At 34.9% G+C, this 16,645-nt stretch overlaps 1 non-coding gene and 1 pseudogene across 1 annotated transcript; one reads left to right on the forward strand and one right to left on the reverse strand.

Moving 5' to 3' along the window:
- The window catches only part of LOC143671830 (developmental pluripotency-associated protein 2-like), a 66,367-nt pseudogene that overhangs the window by 18,313 nt on the left and 31,409 nt on the right, over positions 1-16,645 (reverse strand).
- LOC143672238 (U6 spliceosomal RNA) lies at positions 14,150-14,256 on the forward strand. The gene has a single exon (XR_013169707.1). It is a non-coding gene; the product is annotated as a U6 spliceosomal RNA (small nuclear RNA).

The raw sequence follows: 16,645 nt of genomic DNA on the forward strand, positions 1-16,645 counted from the left end.
CAGGAAAGTCTTCCAACCTGCTGGGTCACACCCTCAGGGAAAACTGACACAGATGACTCTTTCCTCCTGACAGGAGGCCAGTTTGGTCTGTGAAAATCTGGCTGGGGTCTATAATACCTAAGTAGACCCTCATAAGGGTTGTGGGGGGGAAGACACCATACAGGCAGGGCAAGAAACAAGAAAACAAGTACTGGAAAGTTCTCTTCTGTTAAACAAAACCTAAACTAGAGGTCCAGAGAAAGCTGAACTCAATGTGAAAGAACAGACAGACAACAAATTTATCCAGCAAGAAAACCCTAGGTAAAAGAAGTGAAAGTAATCTCCAGAATAAACAAATTAAGGTAAAAAAATGCCTAGACACCAGCAAAAAATAAGAAATCACACTAGGACAACTGAAGATATGGCCCAGTCAAAGGAACAAACCAACAATTCAAATGAGATACAGGAGTTGAAACAATTAATTTAGAATATATGAACAGACATGGAAGACCTCATCAAAAATAAAATCAATGAATTGATGGAGGATATAAAGAAGGCAAAGAATGAACAAAAAGGAGAAATTGAAAGTCTGAAAAAACAAATCACAGAACTTATGGGAATGAAAGGCACAGTAGAAGTGATTAAAAAACAATGGAAACCTACAATGTTAGATTTCGAGAGGCAGAAGATAGGATTAGTGAACTGGAGGACAGAACATCTGAAATCTAGCAAGCAAAAGAAAATATAGGGAAAAATGGAAAAATATGAGCAGGAACTCAGGGAATTGAATGACAATATGAAGTGCATGAATATACATGTTGTGAGTGTCCCAGAAGTAGAAGAGAAGGGAAAAGGAGGAGAAAAACTAATGGATGAAATTATCACTGAAAATTTCCCAACTCTTATGAAAGACTTAAAATTACAGATCCAAGAAGTGCAGCATACCCCCAAAGAGAATAGATCCAAATAGACATACTTCAAGACACATACTAATCAGAATGTCAGATGTCAAAGAGAAAGAGAGAATCTTAAAAGCAGAAAGAAAAAAGCAATCCATCACATACAAGGGAAGCCCAATAAGACTATGCATAGATTTCTCAGCAGAAACCATGGAGGTGAGAAGACAGTTGGATGATATATTTAAATTACTATAAGAGAAAAACTGCCAACCAAGACTTCAATATCCAGCAAAATTGTCCTTCAAAAATGAGGGAGAAATTAAAACATTTTCTGACAAAAAATATCACTGAGAGAATTTGTGACCAAGAGACTGGCTCAACAAGAAATACTAAAGGGCGCACTAGAAACAGGTATGAAAAGACAGAAGAGAGAGATGTTGAGAAGAGTGTAGGAAGGAAGACTATCAGTAAAGGTAAAAAAAGGAAAATTAGATATAACTTATAAAATCCAAAAGGCAAAATGGTAGAAGAAAGTACTGCTCATACAGTAATAACACTAAATGTTAATGAATTAAACTCCTCAATCAAAAGACATAGACTGGCAGAATGGATTAAAAAACAGGACCAATCTATATGCTGTCTACAGGAAACACATCTTAGACCCAAAGACAAACATAGGTTTAAAGTGAAAGGTTGCAAAAAGATATTTCATGCAAACGACAATCAGAAAAGAGCAGAAGTAGCTATACTAATATCCAACAAATTAAACTTCAAATGTAAAACAGTTAAAAGAGACAAAGAAGGATACTATGTATTAATAAAAGGAATAATTCAACAAGAAGACATAACAATCATAAATATTTGTGCATCATGCCAGAATGCTCCAAAATACATGTGGCAAACACTGAAAAGAGAAATAGACACATCTACCATTATAGTTGGAGAATTCAATTCCCCACTTGATCAATGCACACAACATCTAGACAGAGGATCAAGAAACAGAGAATTTGAATAATACAATAAATGAGCTAGACTTAGACATTTATAGAACATTATACCCCACAACAGCAAAATACACTTTTTTCTCAAGTGCTCCTGGATCATTCTCAAGGGTAGATCATATGCTGGGTCTCAAAGCAAGTCTCAATAAATCAAAAAAGATTGAAATCATACAAAACACTTTCTCAGATCATAAAGGAATGAAATTGGAGATCAATAATAGACAGAGTATCAGAAAATTCACAAATATGGAAGGTTCAACAACACACTCTAAAACAACCAGTGGGTCAAGGAAAAAATAGCAAGGGAAATCAGTAAATATCTCAAGGCAAATGAAAATGAAAACAAAACATATCAAAACTTATGGGATGCAGCAAAGGCAGTACTAAGAGGGAAATTTATTGCCCTAAATGCCTATGTCAAAAGAGAAGAAAGGGCAAAATCGGGGAATTAACTGTCCACTTGGAAGAAGTAGAGAAAGAACAGTGAACTAACCCCAAAGCAAGCAAAAGGAAAAAAATAACGAAGATTATAGCAGAAATAATTGGAATTGAGAACATGAAAACAATTGAGAAAATCAACAAAACCAGAAGCTGGTTTTATGAGAAAATCAATATGACTGATGGACCCTTATCAAGACTGACAAAAAGAAGAAGAGAGAGGATGCAAATAGATAAGAACAGAAATGGAAGAGGAGACATAACCACTGACACCACAGAAATAAAGGAAGTAATGATAGGATACTATGAACAACTTTATGCTAATAAATACAACAATGTAGATGAAGTGGACTATTTTCTAGAAAGGCATGAACAACCAACTTTGACTCAAGAAGAAATAGACGACCTCAACAAACCAATCACAAGTTAAGAAATTGAATCAGTCATTAAGAAGCTCCTCAAAAAGATAAGTCCAGGACAAGATGGCTTCACATGTGAATTCTACCAAACATTCCAGAAATAATTAGTATCAATCCTGCTCAAACTCTTCAAAAAAAATTGAAGAGGAGGGAAAGCTACCTAACTCATTCTATGAAGCCAACATCACACTCATACCAAAGTCAGACAAAGATATTACAAAAAAAGAAAACTACAGACCAATTTCTCCAAATAATATAGATGCAAAAATCCTCAACAAAATTTTAGCAAATCGAACCCAGCAACAGATTGAAAGAATTATACATCATGACAACATGGATGGACCTTAAGGACATTATGCTGAGTGAGATTAGCCAGAAACAAAAGGACAAATACTGTATGGTCTCACTGATATAAACTGACATTAGTGAATAAACTTGGACAATTTCATTGGTAACAGAGACCATCAAGAGATAGAAATAGGGTAAAATATTGGGTAATTGGAGTTGAAGGGACACAGATTGTGTAACAGGACTGAATGTAAAAACTCAGAAATGGACAGCACAATACTACCTAACTGTAATACTATTATGTTAACACACTGAATGAAGCTGAATGTGAGAATGATAGAGGGAGGAGGGTTGGGGGCTCAAATGAAATCAGAAAGAAAGATAGACAATAAAGATTGAGGCAGTATAGTCTAGGAATGCCTAGAGTGTGTAATGATAGTGACTAAATGTACAAATTTTAAAAATGTTTGCGCACAAGGAAGAACAAAGGAATGTCATTACTGCAGGGTGCTTAAAATAGATGGTAATTAATATTTTTAAATTTCAACTGATGTGTAAGACTAAAGCAAAAAATGTTTATTTTTTGCAAAATTTATATTTTGACTAGTGTATTTCCTAATATAATTTCTTTAGACAGCTTAATTGAACACCATAAGTATGTGGAGCCTTGAGTAGGACATAATATTTTGTTGGTTTGTACAAACTGATGCCCTGATAGATCCCAGAGTGATTTGAACAGTGAATAAAGATATATTTACAAAGTCCACTTCAGAGAATGGTGAGAATGGGGGAAAATTCAACTTCTCCAAGTTGAATTCTTGATATTCTCATAAGTAGTGTGGAAAATCAAAGCTAGAGGCTGAGCCCCCAGTCTTGGAGTTTGTTCATATGAAACTTAACCCTACAAAGGATAGGTCAAGTCTACTTAAAATTAGCCTAAGAGTCACCCCCAAGAGAACTTCTTTTGTTGCTCAGATGTGGCCTCTCTCTCCAGTGAATACAACAGGAAAACTCACCACCCTCCCCCTGTCTACGTGGGACATGACTCCCAGGGGTGTGGGCCTTCCCGGCAACATGGGACAGAAATCCTATAATGAGCTGAGACTCAGCATCAAGGGATTGAGAAAACCTTCTCGACCAAAAGGGGGAAGAGTGAAATGAGACAAAGTATCAATGGCTGAGAGATTCCAAACAGAGTCGAGAGGTTATCCTGGAGGTTATTCTTACACAGTAAGTAGATATCACCTTGTTATTCAAGATGTAATGGAGAGGCTGGAGGGAACTGCCTGAAAATGTAGAGCTGTGTTCCAGTAGCCATGTTTCTTGAAGATAATTGTATAATGATATACCTTTCACAATGTGACTGTGTGATTGTGAAAACCTTGTGTCTGATGCTCCTTTTATCTACCTTGTCAACAGACGAGTAGAACGTATGGAATAAAAATAAATAATAGGGGGAACAAACGTTAAAATATAGTTAGTTTGTAATGCTAGTGATCAACAAAAGGGAGGGTTAAGAGGTATGGTATGTATAAATATTTTTTCTGTTTTCATTTTATTTTTTTTGAATAGATGCAAATGTTCCAAGAAATGATTATGATGATGAATATGCCACTATGTGATGATATTGTGAATTACTGATTATATTTGTAGAACAGAATGATCAAAATAGGAATATTTGCATTTGTTTCATGTTTTAGTATTTAAAAAAATAAAATAAAAAAAAGAAAGTAAAAACACAGCCTACACAATGGGAGGCAATATTTGGAAATGATATATCAGATGAAGTTCTAGCATTCAGAATATATAAAAAGATCACTCAACTCAACAACAAAAAGACAGACAACCCAATTACAAAATGGACAAAGGACATGTACAGACACTTCTAAGAAGAGGAAATACAAATGGCCAAAAGCACATGTAAAGATGCTCAATTTTCCTGCCTATTAGGGAAATGCAAATCAAAACCACAATGAGATATCATCTCACACCCACCAGAATGGCCATCAATAAAACAGAAAATGATAAGTGCTGGAGAGGATGTGAAGAAAGAGGCACACTTATCCACTGTTGGTGGGAATGTCAAATGGTACAATTGCTGTGGAAGGCAGTTTGGTAGTTCCTCAGGAAGCTAGTATAGAATTGCCACATGACCCAGCAGTACCATTGTGAGGTATCTACTCAGAAGACATGAGGGCAAAGACACAACTGGACATTTTGCACACCAATGTTTATAGCAGCATTATTTACAATTGTCAAGAGATGGAAACAGCCCAAATATCCTTCAATGGATGAGTGGCTAGAGAAGCTGCAGTATATACATATGATGGAATATTATGCAGCTGTAAGACAGAATAAAATTATGAAGTATGTAACAACATGGATGGACTTTAAGGACATTATGCTGAGTGAGATTAGCCAAACACCAAAGGACAAATTCTGTATGGTCTCACTGATATGAACTGACATTAGTGAATGAACTTAGAAAACTTCAGTTGGTAACAGAGACTCTCAGGAGATAGAAATAGGGTAGATGTTGGGTAATTGAAACTGAAGGGATACAGATTGTGCATCAGGACTGATTGCAAAAATTCAGAAATGGATAGCACAATACTACCTATCTGTAACACAATAATACTAGAATGCTGAAAGAAGCTGAATGTGAGAATGATAGAGGGAGGAGGCGTGGGGGCACAAATGAAATCAGAAGGAAAGATGGATGATAAAGACTGAGACGGTATAATCTAGGTTAAACCTAGAGTGTATAGTGATAGTGACTAAATGTACAAATTATAAAATGTTTTTGCATGAGGAAGAACAAAGGAATGTCAATACTGCAGGGTGTTGAAAATAGATGGTAATTAATATTTTAAAGCTTTGACTTATGCATGAGACTAAAGCAAAAATGTTTATTTGGTACAAAATTTATATTTTGACTAGTGTATTTCCTAATATGAATTATGTAGACAGCTTAATTGAACACCATAATACACAGAACCTTGAGTAGGGCATGAAATTTTGTATGTTTTTCCAGAGTGATTTGAACAGTGAATAAAAAAAGTATTTGCAACATCCCCTTCAGGGAATGGTGAGAAAGGGGGGAATATTCAACTTTCCCAAGTGGGAAATTCTTGATATTCTCATAAGCAATGGGGACAACAAAAGCAATAGGCTGGAGCCCCCAACCTTGGAGTTTGTTCATATGAAACTTAACCCCACAAAGGATAGGCTAAGCCTACTTAAAATTAGGCCTAAGGGTCACCCCCAAGAGAACCTCTTTTGTTGCTTAGATGTGACTTCTCTCTCTCAGCCAACATGACAAGCAAACTCACTGCCCTTCCCCTCTGTACATGGGACATGACTCCCAGGGGTGTGGACCTTCTTGGTAACATGGGACAGAAATCCTAGAATGAGCTGGGACTCAGCATCAAGGGATTGAGAAAACCTTCCTGACCAAAAGGGGGAATAGTGAAATGAAACAAAATAAAGTGTCAATGCCTGAGGGAGTTCAAACAGAGTTGAGAGGTTATCCTGGAGGTTATCCTTATGCATAATATAGGTATCACCTTTTTAGCTAAGGTGTAATGGAGAGGCTTGTGGGAAGTGCCTGAAAATGTAGAGTTGTGTTCCAGTAGCCATGTTTCCTGAAGATGTTTGTATAATGATATAGCTTTCACAAATGACTGTGTGATTGTGAAAACCTTGTGTCTGGTGGTCCTTTTATCTACTTTATCAACAGTTGAGTAAAATATATGGATTAAAAATAAATAAGTAATAGGGGGAACAATTGTTAAAATAAATTTAGTATATTGAAATGCTAGTGATCAATGAAAGGGAGGGGAAAAGGGTATGATACTTACGATTTTTTTTGTCTTCTTTTTATTTCTTCTTCTGAATGGATGCAAACATTCTAAGAAATGATCATGATGATGAATATACAGCTATGTGAGGATATTGTGAGTTACTGATTATATATGTAGAATGGAATGATCACGTGGTAAGAATGTTTGTGTTTGTATGTTGGTATGTTTAATAAATAAAATTTTAAAAAATAAATAAAAAATGATGGGAAGAAAGACCCAAACTGTAGAAGAAATGGAAAATAAAAAAAAGAAAATGCTAGTTATCAATGAAAGGGAGGGGTAAGAGGTATGGTATGTATGAATTTTTCTGTTTATCTTTTATTTCTTTTTCTGAATTGATGCAAATGTTCTAAGAAATGATCATGATGATGAATATGCAACTATGTGATGATATTGCATATTGTGGATTACTGATTATACATGAAGAATGGAATGATCATATGGTAAGAATGTTTGTGTTTGTATGTTGGTATGTTTAATAAATAAAATTAAAAAAGAGTTAGTTATAAAATATTATCAAAATATTATAGTAATTTTTCATCTTACATTAGCACTACAGAAAAGACTATTAGCTCTTCCTAATAGCAAAAGAGTCATTTCTCTGTCCATCAGCAGCCACCAATATTTCAAAATATTTTGAAAATCTAATTTCTTGCATTTCAAATGTTTTGAGAGTATTTAATGTTAAAGTTTTACCCTCAGACAAACACCATATTAATGCTGCTACATTTTAGAGTGGAAGAGAACCAACTGGGTCTGAAATAAGTACCTCTCCCCACTAAAAAATGTGCAAAGTCTGTTGCCTGCTGAAAAGTCAGGAGAACTAAATAGTATGCCTCATTTACCTCATTATTCATCTTTTGGAGGAAAAATGTCACAAACTGATAGAATGAAAATTATTAATCACAGGGGCCTTAGTTTTTAGAAGCTCATATTTAATTACCTCTTACAATATGTCAGCAAATTGATATTTAGCCTGCATAGAATACTCTCTATATTTTATCAAATTACTTCTTTTAGCAACCCTATGGAGTAGGTGCTATTAGTATCTCCTATTTTTCTATTGTGAAAACTGAAGTTTAGAGTGATTAAATACCTTGCCTAATTTCATATAGCTAGTAAATGGCACATAGAGGATCCCAACCTAGATCTCCAGAACTAAGGCCTTAAAGATATTCTTCCCAGTATTTATATAACATTATGTTTAGGTTTGTTAAAGCTTCTAGAATGAAATATATTAAAAAATGTGTTGACTTTTACAATGGGGATTTATTAGCTCACAAATTCACAGTTCTGAGACCATGGAAATGCCCAAATTAAAGCATCAATAGGGTGGTACCTTCTTTGAAGAAAGTCTCTGTCACATGGGACAGCACATGGTTGATGTCTGTGGTTCTTCTCTCTCAGGTTTCACTGTTTTCAGCTTCTGTCTTCAATGGCTTCCTCTCTCAGCCTCTGTCAATGTATCTTTGTTTCTTAACTTCTCTGGGGCTTCTCTGAGCTCTCTAGGTTTCATCTTTGTGTGTTCTTTATCCTCTTATAAAGGACTCCCGTATTGGGATTAAGAATGACCTTGAATGAGGTGGGTCAAATTTCAACTGAAATAAAACCAAAAGTCCTACCCACAATAAGTCTGAACCCCCAGGAATTGATTAGAAGAACACAACTTTACATGTTTCATCTTAGAGATGTCTGATATTGACCATGTAGGGATTCAGAATATTAAAGTGACAGTCGTTTTTAGAATAGAAAGGATTTGCAGAAACCATTTCTTATGATGAAGATTCTCATATGAAAGTGTTTTTACTTTCTTGGAACTGTAGTAATGATGCCAATATTTTCCAATGTTTATACAGACAAATCCATACTTTTAAAACTTTATTGATTGACATTCAACAAACTACATATATTCAAAGTGCATTATTTGATGAGATTTGGCATGTGTATATATCTGTGAAATCATCACCACAAACATGATAATGACCATATTCACCATCACCCAGAGTCTCCTTATACCCTTTCTCTTTAATCCATCCTTCCCTCCAGTATCTCTTCCCTCTACCTAAATACCCAGGCAACCACTGTTCTGCTCTGTAATTGTGGATTAGTTAGCATTTCCTGGAAGGGTATACATATGAGTGCATACAGTATAAACTCTTCATTCATTTTGGTAGTGGTGGTGATGCATGCAGGCTCCTTAAAAAGGCATAATGATTTTGAGATTTGTCCAAGTTGTTGACTATGTCAATAGTTCATTCCATTTTATTGTTGAGTGCTAGTCCATTGTATGGATCTACCACAATCCATTCATCTGTTGATGTACATTTGGGTTGTCTACAGTTTGGGATTATTACAAGAAAGTAGCCATAGACATTTGAATATCAGTTTTTGTATGTACATCTTTTATAAATATTTTGAAGTGCAATGGTTTTTGCATATTTATTTTAAAAACTGCCAAAGTTGTTTCCATTAACAATGTAAGGGTGTTCCAGCATTTTCTTATCCTTAAGAGATATTTGTATGTTCAATGTTTCTAGTTATAGCCATTTTAATGTAACCAAGAAATTAGGATTTAAGGGATGATTTTCATTACTGAATCATTATACAGATATTCCTTTTTGCTTTCTGGTATATTGGAGAAGACAGAGGAATATCTGAAATCCCTAAACTATAATTCAGCTGCCCTGAAATGATTTTAAAAGCCCTTATCTTATGCCTTTGTCATTGTAAGAGCTATTACTCCCTTTATCTGGTCATTTCTTAAAGTAACTTGTAGGGCAAAGGCCCTAATGCTAATGAAGAATTTGAAGTCAGCCATTAACTAATTTCAGCCCTTTGCATGTGTAAATCATATCAGCTAGGCTCTGTGTGTTAGTTAGATTCAGTTGTCAACTTGGCCAGGTGAGCATACCTATTTCTGTTGCTGCAGACACAAACCAATGGTATGTGAATCTCATCTATTGCTAATTACATCTGCAGCTAGGAGGCATGTCTGCTGCAATGAGTGACGTTTGACTTAATTGGCTGGTGCTTAAATGAGAGAATGCAACGTAGCACAGCCTAGCAGCTCAGCATTCCTCATCTCAGCACTTGCAGCTTAGCCCAGGCCTTTGGAGATGCAGAAAGAAGTCACCCTGGGGAAAGTTGTTGGAACCCAGTGGCCTGGAGAGACCAGCAGAGACCATCCTGTGCCTTCCACGTAAGAAAGAACCTCAGTGGAAAGTTAGCTGCATTTCCTCTGAAGAACAAACAAAATAAATCCCCTTTTATTAAAAGCCAATCCATCTCTGGTGTGTTGCATTCCAGCAGCTAGCAAACTAGAACACTTTGCTTTTGAAAAGATGACTTGTCTCCCTTCATTTTGGTTTACACCTTTAGTATTGGAATGATAATGATAACACTCTTTCCTTTTCTGCTTAGAGCTGCTATTTGAAATTGCAATGACCTCTTCTCCCTTTGCCAAAATCCATAAAATCCATGAGCCTCCTAAACTCAGGGAGACAGATTTTGGTCTGATAGGCCATCTGTTCTCCTACTACATGCCTAGTATTAAAATGTCTCTCTTTGAAACCCTGGTGTCTCAGTAATTGGTTATTGAGTGAGTTGGGCAAAAGAATCCATAGCCTTTGTCTGATAACAATTTGATGACACAGATGTGACAAATGCCTTAGGCTCTGGAGCCCCAGGAGAGCAAGTAAACTAGATAACTGAGCCTTTTCCAACCATTGGACTGAATTTAGTCTAGTGGCTTGGCAATTGGGCTCTCTGTTCTGCAAGAACTCCAGAGACTTTTGGCACCTTAAAAAGCTTCAAAGAGAGGAATTGTTTCCAGTTCTATATCTGGACATCTGACTGGTTGAGTGGGTCAATAAGGAGTAAAAGCAGATTGGGAAGTAAATATGGCAGTTCACATCCCCTTTTCCAAGGGCTGGGTTATGCTTCCAGAATGATCCCCCTTACTTTAATCTCTATGCCTTTCTGTTTTCTGAGTGCTATGCTGTACAAGATTTGAGGACCTGACCTAAATTTGTCTATTAAGTATACTCCTAGGAAATGAGTAATCCAATAATTAAGTAGTACTTAAATGAAGTTAAGTAGACCTGTTTAAGTTCTACCCAAAGAATTGTAAGATTTTAATTGTTAACTGGTATGTTAAGGGGTAAATGTCTGTTTAATTGTTAGTTGATATATTTGATCTAGTTATTAATTGGTGTGTTACTTAATCTAATAAATGTTAAGTGTCTAAATTTGTTAGTTGATATGTTCCTGCATTTGTATTGGTCAAATGTTTCTAATTGGCTACTGACTCTGAAAATTCTTTTTAAAGAAACTTTGGGGGTTTCAAAATTGAAAAGATTTTATGTATGAGTCAGTAAAAATGGTTGATTTCTGCAACATATTCTGGCTTCAAAATGATTTAAAAATGTTCCATGCGGGAGACCTGGTTTTGATTCCTGGACCATGCACCCTCCCCCCCCACACACAAAAAAGATTTAAAATGGAAATACTGGGTGCACAGGTAGTTTAGTGGTTAGAATGCCCGCCTTCCATGCGGGAGACCCGGGTTCGATTCCTGGACAATGCATCTAAAAAAAAAGAAAATGGAAATATTGCCATTAAAGTTAAAATTGAAGCTACTACACTTAAAATGTTCTGCAGAAAAGGTAGAAATGGGATGAGATAATATATTCAATCCTTTAATTGTTGCTCACAGAATAATTTCTGTGTTTCTATTTCTTGCATACTAACTTTCTATTTGTGTCTGTCTGTCTGTTCAATGTATAAACTCTGGATGGTAATAACAAAGTAATTAAAATTCTTAAGAAAAGAAGTCCTATTGGAATTGCTTAAGAAATAAATAGGGAGCTTATATAAATTTGTACTTCTGAAGTAAAAGAGTAAAAAGAGAGAAAAAACTCTCTGAACAGCAAGATTCAAAGCATTAGTTTTGTAATCACTGTAAATAAACCTGGACATTAGAAACTGCTGCTGTAATTTCCCTAAAGCAGCAGAAAACTGCAAAAAGCCTGCCTCTGAAAATAGCAAAAATCTTTTCCAATGGTCCTGGTCACAGCTTTTAGTGAAATAAATATAATAATTGGAAATAGCTAAAGAAGGGCATAGGAACTCTGACAATCTCATGGCCCTCACTTAAAACTATAAAATCCAAGCTTGACAATTCTGGTTTCTTTCTGTCCAACTTATCCATGCCCTGAGGCCTAACCACCTAAAGCAGTTATGGGGTAAGGGTTAGGCACAGATAGTTGGGGAGGTGTGGTTTATTATCCATTTTTTACTGGGCCTGGAAATTAGAAATGGTAAGCATAAAAGTGCTACAGAATGAGCTATGTTTGACAGTATTATTCTTTCCAATACTACCTTTGCAATGGTAACTGTAGCAGTCAGATCATTATCAAAATGTAAATAGCCTTGGGATAGGCTATAAATACATATAAATAGGAAAATCTAGTTACAAAATTTCAGTAAATAAGATGAAGATCTTTGAGAGATATGGACAAGTTTTTCTGGATATAGGCTTGGAACAAATTAAACAATTGCAGTATATTTTCCAGAACTTGATCACCTATATGTTTTAAAATTTTAATTTTAATATATTATGAACAAACAAGGATTTTTTCAAACTCCAATAAAAGGAATTTTATGATAAATTCTAATTGAACAAATGTGATCTTATTCTGCTTGTGTACATTGTCCCTAAATTTATAATACAAGTTAACTAATAAAATAAGCTTGTATTATAAGTACTTTCTCAATATTCCTCTCAAAAATAGCCTAACTTGACAGGTTAGGATACCTGATATGAGCAATGTACATAGTGAATAAGACACTTATAAAATATAATGAAATAAGAATATGTTGATGCTTTAAATATACCTTTTTAAGAAATAGGGTAAGTTTTGTAAGAAATATAAATGGATATTTTTATAACCTTGATTACCAGGATTTCAAAGAACCTAGATTTTGATTACTTTGCCATTTGTTATCACAGTATGTGGAATAATTTGAATTTGTAGTGGCTTTGTTAATATTAATCAGTATATTGTTAACGTATGCTGTAATGAATAGGCAAAACCTAAATCTTAGCTTCAAAGAGTTTAAATTGTAGTTAGAATATACATGTACTAGGGCACACTATAAGACAGTATTATTAAAGGAGTAAACTTACTAGAAGAATTTAAAAAGCAGATAGATAAAGAATAACCTAAAAAAGACTTCAGAGAAGAGATGACATTTATAAGACATTTACATAAGTTAGCAGTATTAAAATAAATAGCGCTCTGAACTAATTTTTCTAAAAAGCAATAACTTGATTTTGTGAACTAACATATTCCTGGTATTATTTAGCATTTTGGAAAAATATTGAGAAAAATTTGAGTTTTTTTGGATATAAATCTCTTAAATATCAAAAAGCTGACTATATTTCAAACTTGGGGCTTTTCTGACCTTTGAAGTTAGTGCTGAATTAGAGTGAGAGATTTTGGGCTTTTGTGAAATAATCACTTGTGTGTTCTGAGTATAAAGTATATAGATGCCTGGTTGTACTCCAAACCCAAGCATAAACTCTTCCTTCTTACATTGTTTTGTAGTATATCTCTTTTCTCCTTCATGGATACTATTATTGGAAAGAAATATTCAGATTCAAAAAGCTTTCTGAATTCATTATCAAATTTATTTCTTATGTGCAGTCTGGATAAGCGAAAACTATAAGTAGAGTGGATATGGAATGTGGTAGAAAGTTTAAGGGGATATGTTTTGTTTGTTACAGACATTGTTGACTACAAGCTAGAAATGCATACAGAAAGTAGTAGAGAGTTGGAGGAGGTGAATTTTGTTATACTTATTGTTGACTATAAGCCCTGTATGAATATAGAGAGTTGTAAAATACACAGAGTTGCAAAAAGGAGTTTATGAATGTGAATTCTATCTGTCATAGTCAGTGCTGACTAAAATTTAATGTCTGTGTTTCATATATTTAAAAATAGAAAGCCTGGTATTTATACAAAACTAAAATTTAGTTTTCTCCCTGTGAAATAATGTGGATTGTTAGTCTGCTCTTAATATAAAGTTTTTAATCAATTTTTCTTAATCATCTGAATACTCTGTCTAGAAAACAAAGATTTTACATCAGAATAATATCCTTATTAATGTTTATGTTAGCCTTATCATTTATTTCAGAAGATAAGTCTTCTCACTGTTAAAGGAAAGGCTGTTACAAGTAATTTATTCTTTAAACTTGTATAGTGCTCACTTCAGCAGCACATATACTAAAATTGGAATGATACAGAGAAGATTAGCATGGCCCCTGTGCAAGGATGACATGCAAATTCATGAAGCATTCCATATAAAAAAAAGAAATAAACTTGTTTAGGTAAGATGCTAAAATAGTTTAACATATTGCATAGGTGTTTGAGAAGTACTTCAGTGGGAAGTATCACGTTACTGGTTAAATTCATATAATTATAATAATATTATACATATATTTAGAGATTATATACTGTTGGTTAGGGTTTGACACATTGTGTGGTAGTTTGCAATATGTGGCTGAAACTTCCATAATGGTGTATTAGGGTTCTCTAGAGAAACAAAACCAACAGGAAATAGCTGTAAATATGAGATTTACAAAAGCATCTCACACAACTATGGGGACATAAGAGTGATAAATCTGTAGGGAAGGCTACAAGCTGACAGTTCAAATGAAGGTCCTCAATGAGCTCCCCAGAAGAGGCTGGCTGGCTGAAGTTGAAAGAGATATTTTCTCTTCTGAATTCTCATTAGAAACTTTCAGGTGATTAAGTGTCACTCATAACAGAAGACACTACCCTGCTGAGTGCCAAATTTGCTAGCAGCAGAGACACACACTCAGCCCCTAATGTGGCACCATTCCCTGAGGTGATCATACTGCTACGTGTTGGTAGGTTGATTATATTGGACCATTTCCATCATGGAAGGGGCAGTGATTTGTTCACACAGGAATAAACACATACTCTAGATATGGGTTTGCCTTCCCTGTGTGCAATGCTTCTATCAAAAATGCCATCCATAGACTTATAAAATGTCTTATCTACGTTATGGTTCCCCACACAGCATTGCTTCTGATCAAGGAACCCACTTCACAGCAAATGAAGTGAAGGAATGGGCATGTTCTAGTGTGATACTATATCTTTCCTATTTTAAGAATACAAATCTTTTTTTTTGTCTCAGTGTCTCTGCAGCTACCTGTTTTCTCCCCTTATCATCAAGTTTCTCTAAAAAAAAAATGCAGAGCTTCTTGAGAGGTTACCTCCCATTCACCTCTCAATGAAATCTAACCTGGTTTGCTCCCTCCAACACTCTGCTCAGATTCCCACACCTCTTCATTACAATTTCTAACATCAAAGCCAACAGTTTCCTTCCATTTTTGCATTATGCAATAAATCCTTTTAATATATTAACTTGTTTGACATTTTTGCCATGTTTAGTACTGTTGATTATGATTACCTCACCCTTTTTTCTGATTTAACCCCTACTTCTCTGGCAACTTCTCTTTAATCTCTGTGTGAGCTTCTTCCTTAGCTCAGTCTTTCATGTTGGAAATCCTATTTTAGAAAAGCTTCCAGTTTCCCACACTCTCCTAAGGTAATTTCATAATTACCATTGATATGTTGCTTCCTGACATCTGTACCCACAAGCTAGACCTCACTATTGAAATTCAGATCAAAACCAAATGGTATTCCTTAGTCTGGTATGTTCTTTTTTAGAGGACATGGACTAAATCAGAAAAAGAAACTTGATTCTTATCCTTGATTATCAACATCCAATTAGTTACCTAATTGATTGCTTTAATTTCCCTAACATTTCATAAACTGCCTTGACATTGCATTAGCTATGGCCAATATCACCTCACTTCACCATTCTCCTTCCCTCCATCTTTTAATGCAGTATTTACACCACATCAAAAATACTTTTATAACTTTTATAACACATATCTGATCATGAGACTCTCCTGATCCTCATTTATTTCCAGCCAAAGCCTTAATCACTTAAGTAGAACATATTAGAACTTCATGATCTGACATATTTACTTCTCTAGTTTCACTTTCTCTCCCTTCTCCAGCCTCACATTCATCACACTGGATGCACTGAAATATATGTGATTCCCAAATACCTTTGGATTTTTACACATGTTATTCTACTGCCTGAAACATTCTTTCCATCTTTTTCCTTCAACTGACTAAGTCCTACTTTATATGAATGCTTGTCAGGATATTAAAATGACTGCTCTTGCTATATATAAACTTTCATCATGTTATTATGCCAATGTGAACAGGTTCACATTTAATTTTATAATTTTTATTATCAAATTACACATTTATAAGTAACAGAAATACGTGTTGTTTAAACTTTCTTTTTTTTAAACAGGCAGGCTGATTTCTCTTTGCAACCATATTTCTCCATCCAGTTATGACAAAGTAACGGCTAATAGACTTACTCTCCTGACAAAAACAACTATGAAAACTGGGAAAATATAGAAAATATAGATGAGTCTACTCTTTGCAGATGTTGAACAAGAGGCAGCACCTGCCCTATAATCCTTGAGAGAGAGGAAATATGATGAATATGATGTGAGTTCCACAATAGACTCAACTTTCTGTCTGGGTCATTTTTCTCTCTTATAGACCAAAGGAGATAGAAGCCAAGTAGTGTCTTGCTAAGCTAAGAGACAGCTTAAATTTGTGGAACTGGGCACTGGAGATGAG

The sequence above is a fragment of the Tamandua tetradactyla genome, chromosome X, assembly GCF_023851605.1.
Source record: "Tamandua tetradactyla isolate mTamTet1 chromosome X, mTamTet1.pri, whole genome shotgun sequence".
Lineage (NCBI taxonomy): Eukaryota > Metazoa > Chordata > Mammalia > Pilosa > Myrmecophagidae > Tamandua > Tamandua tetradactyla.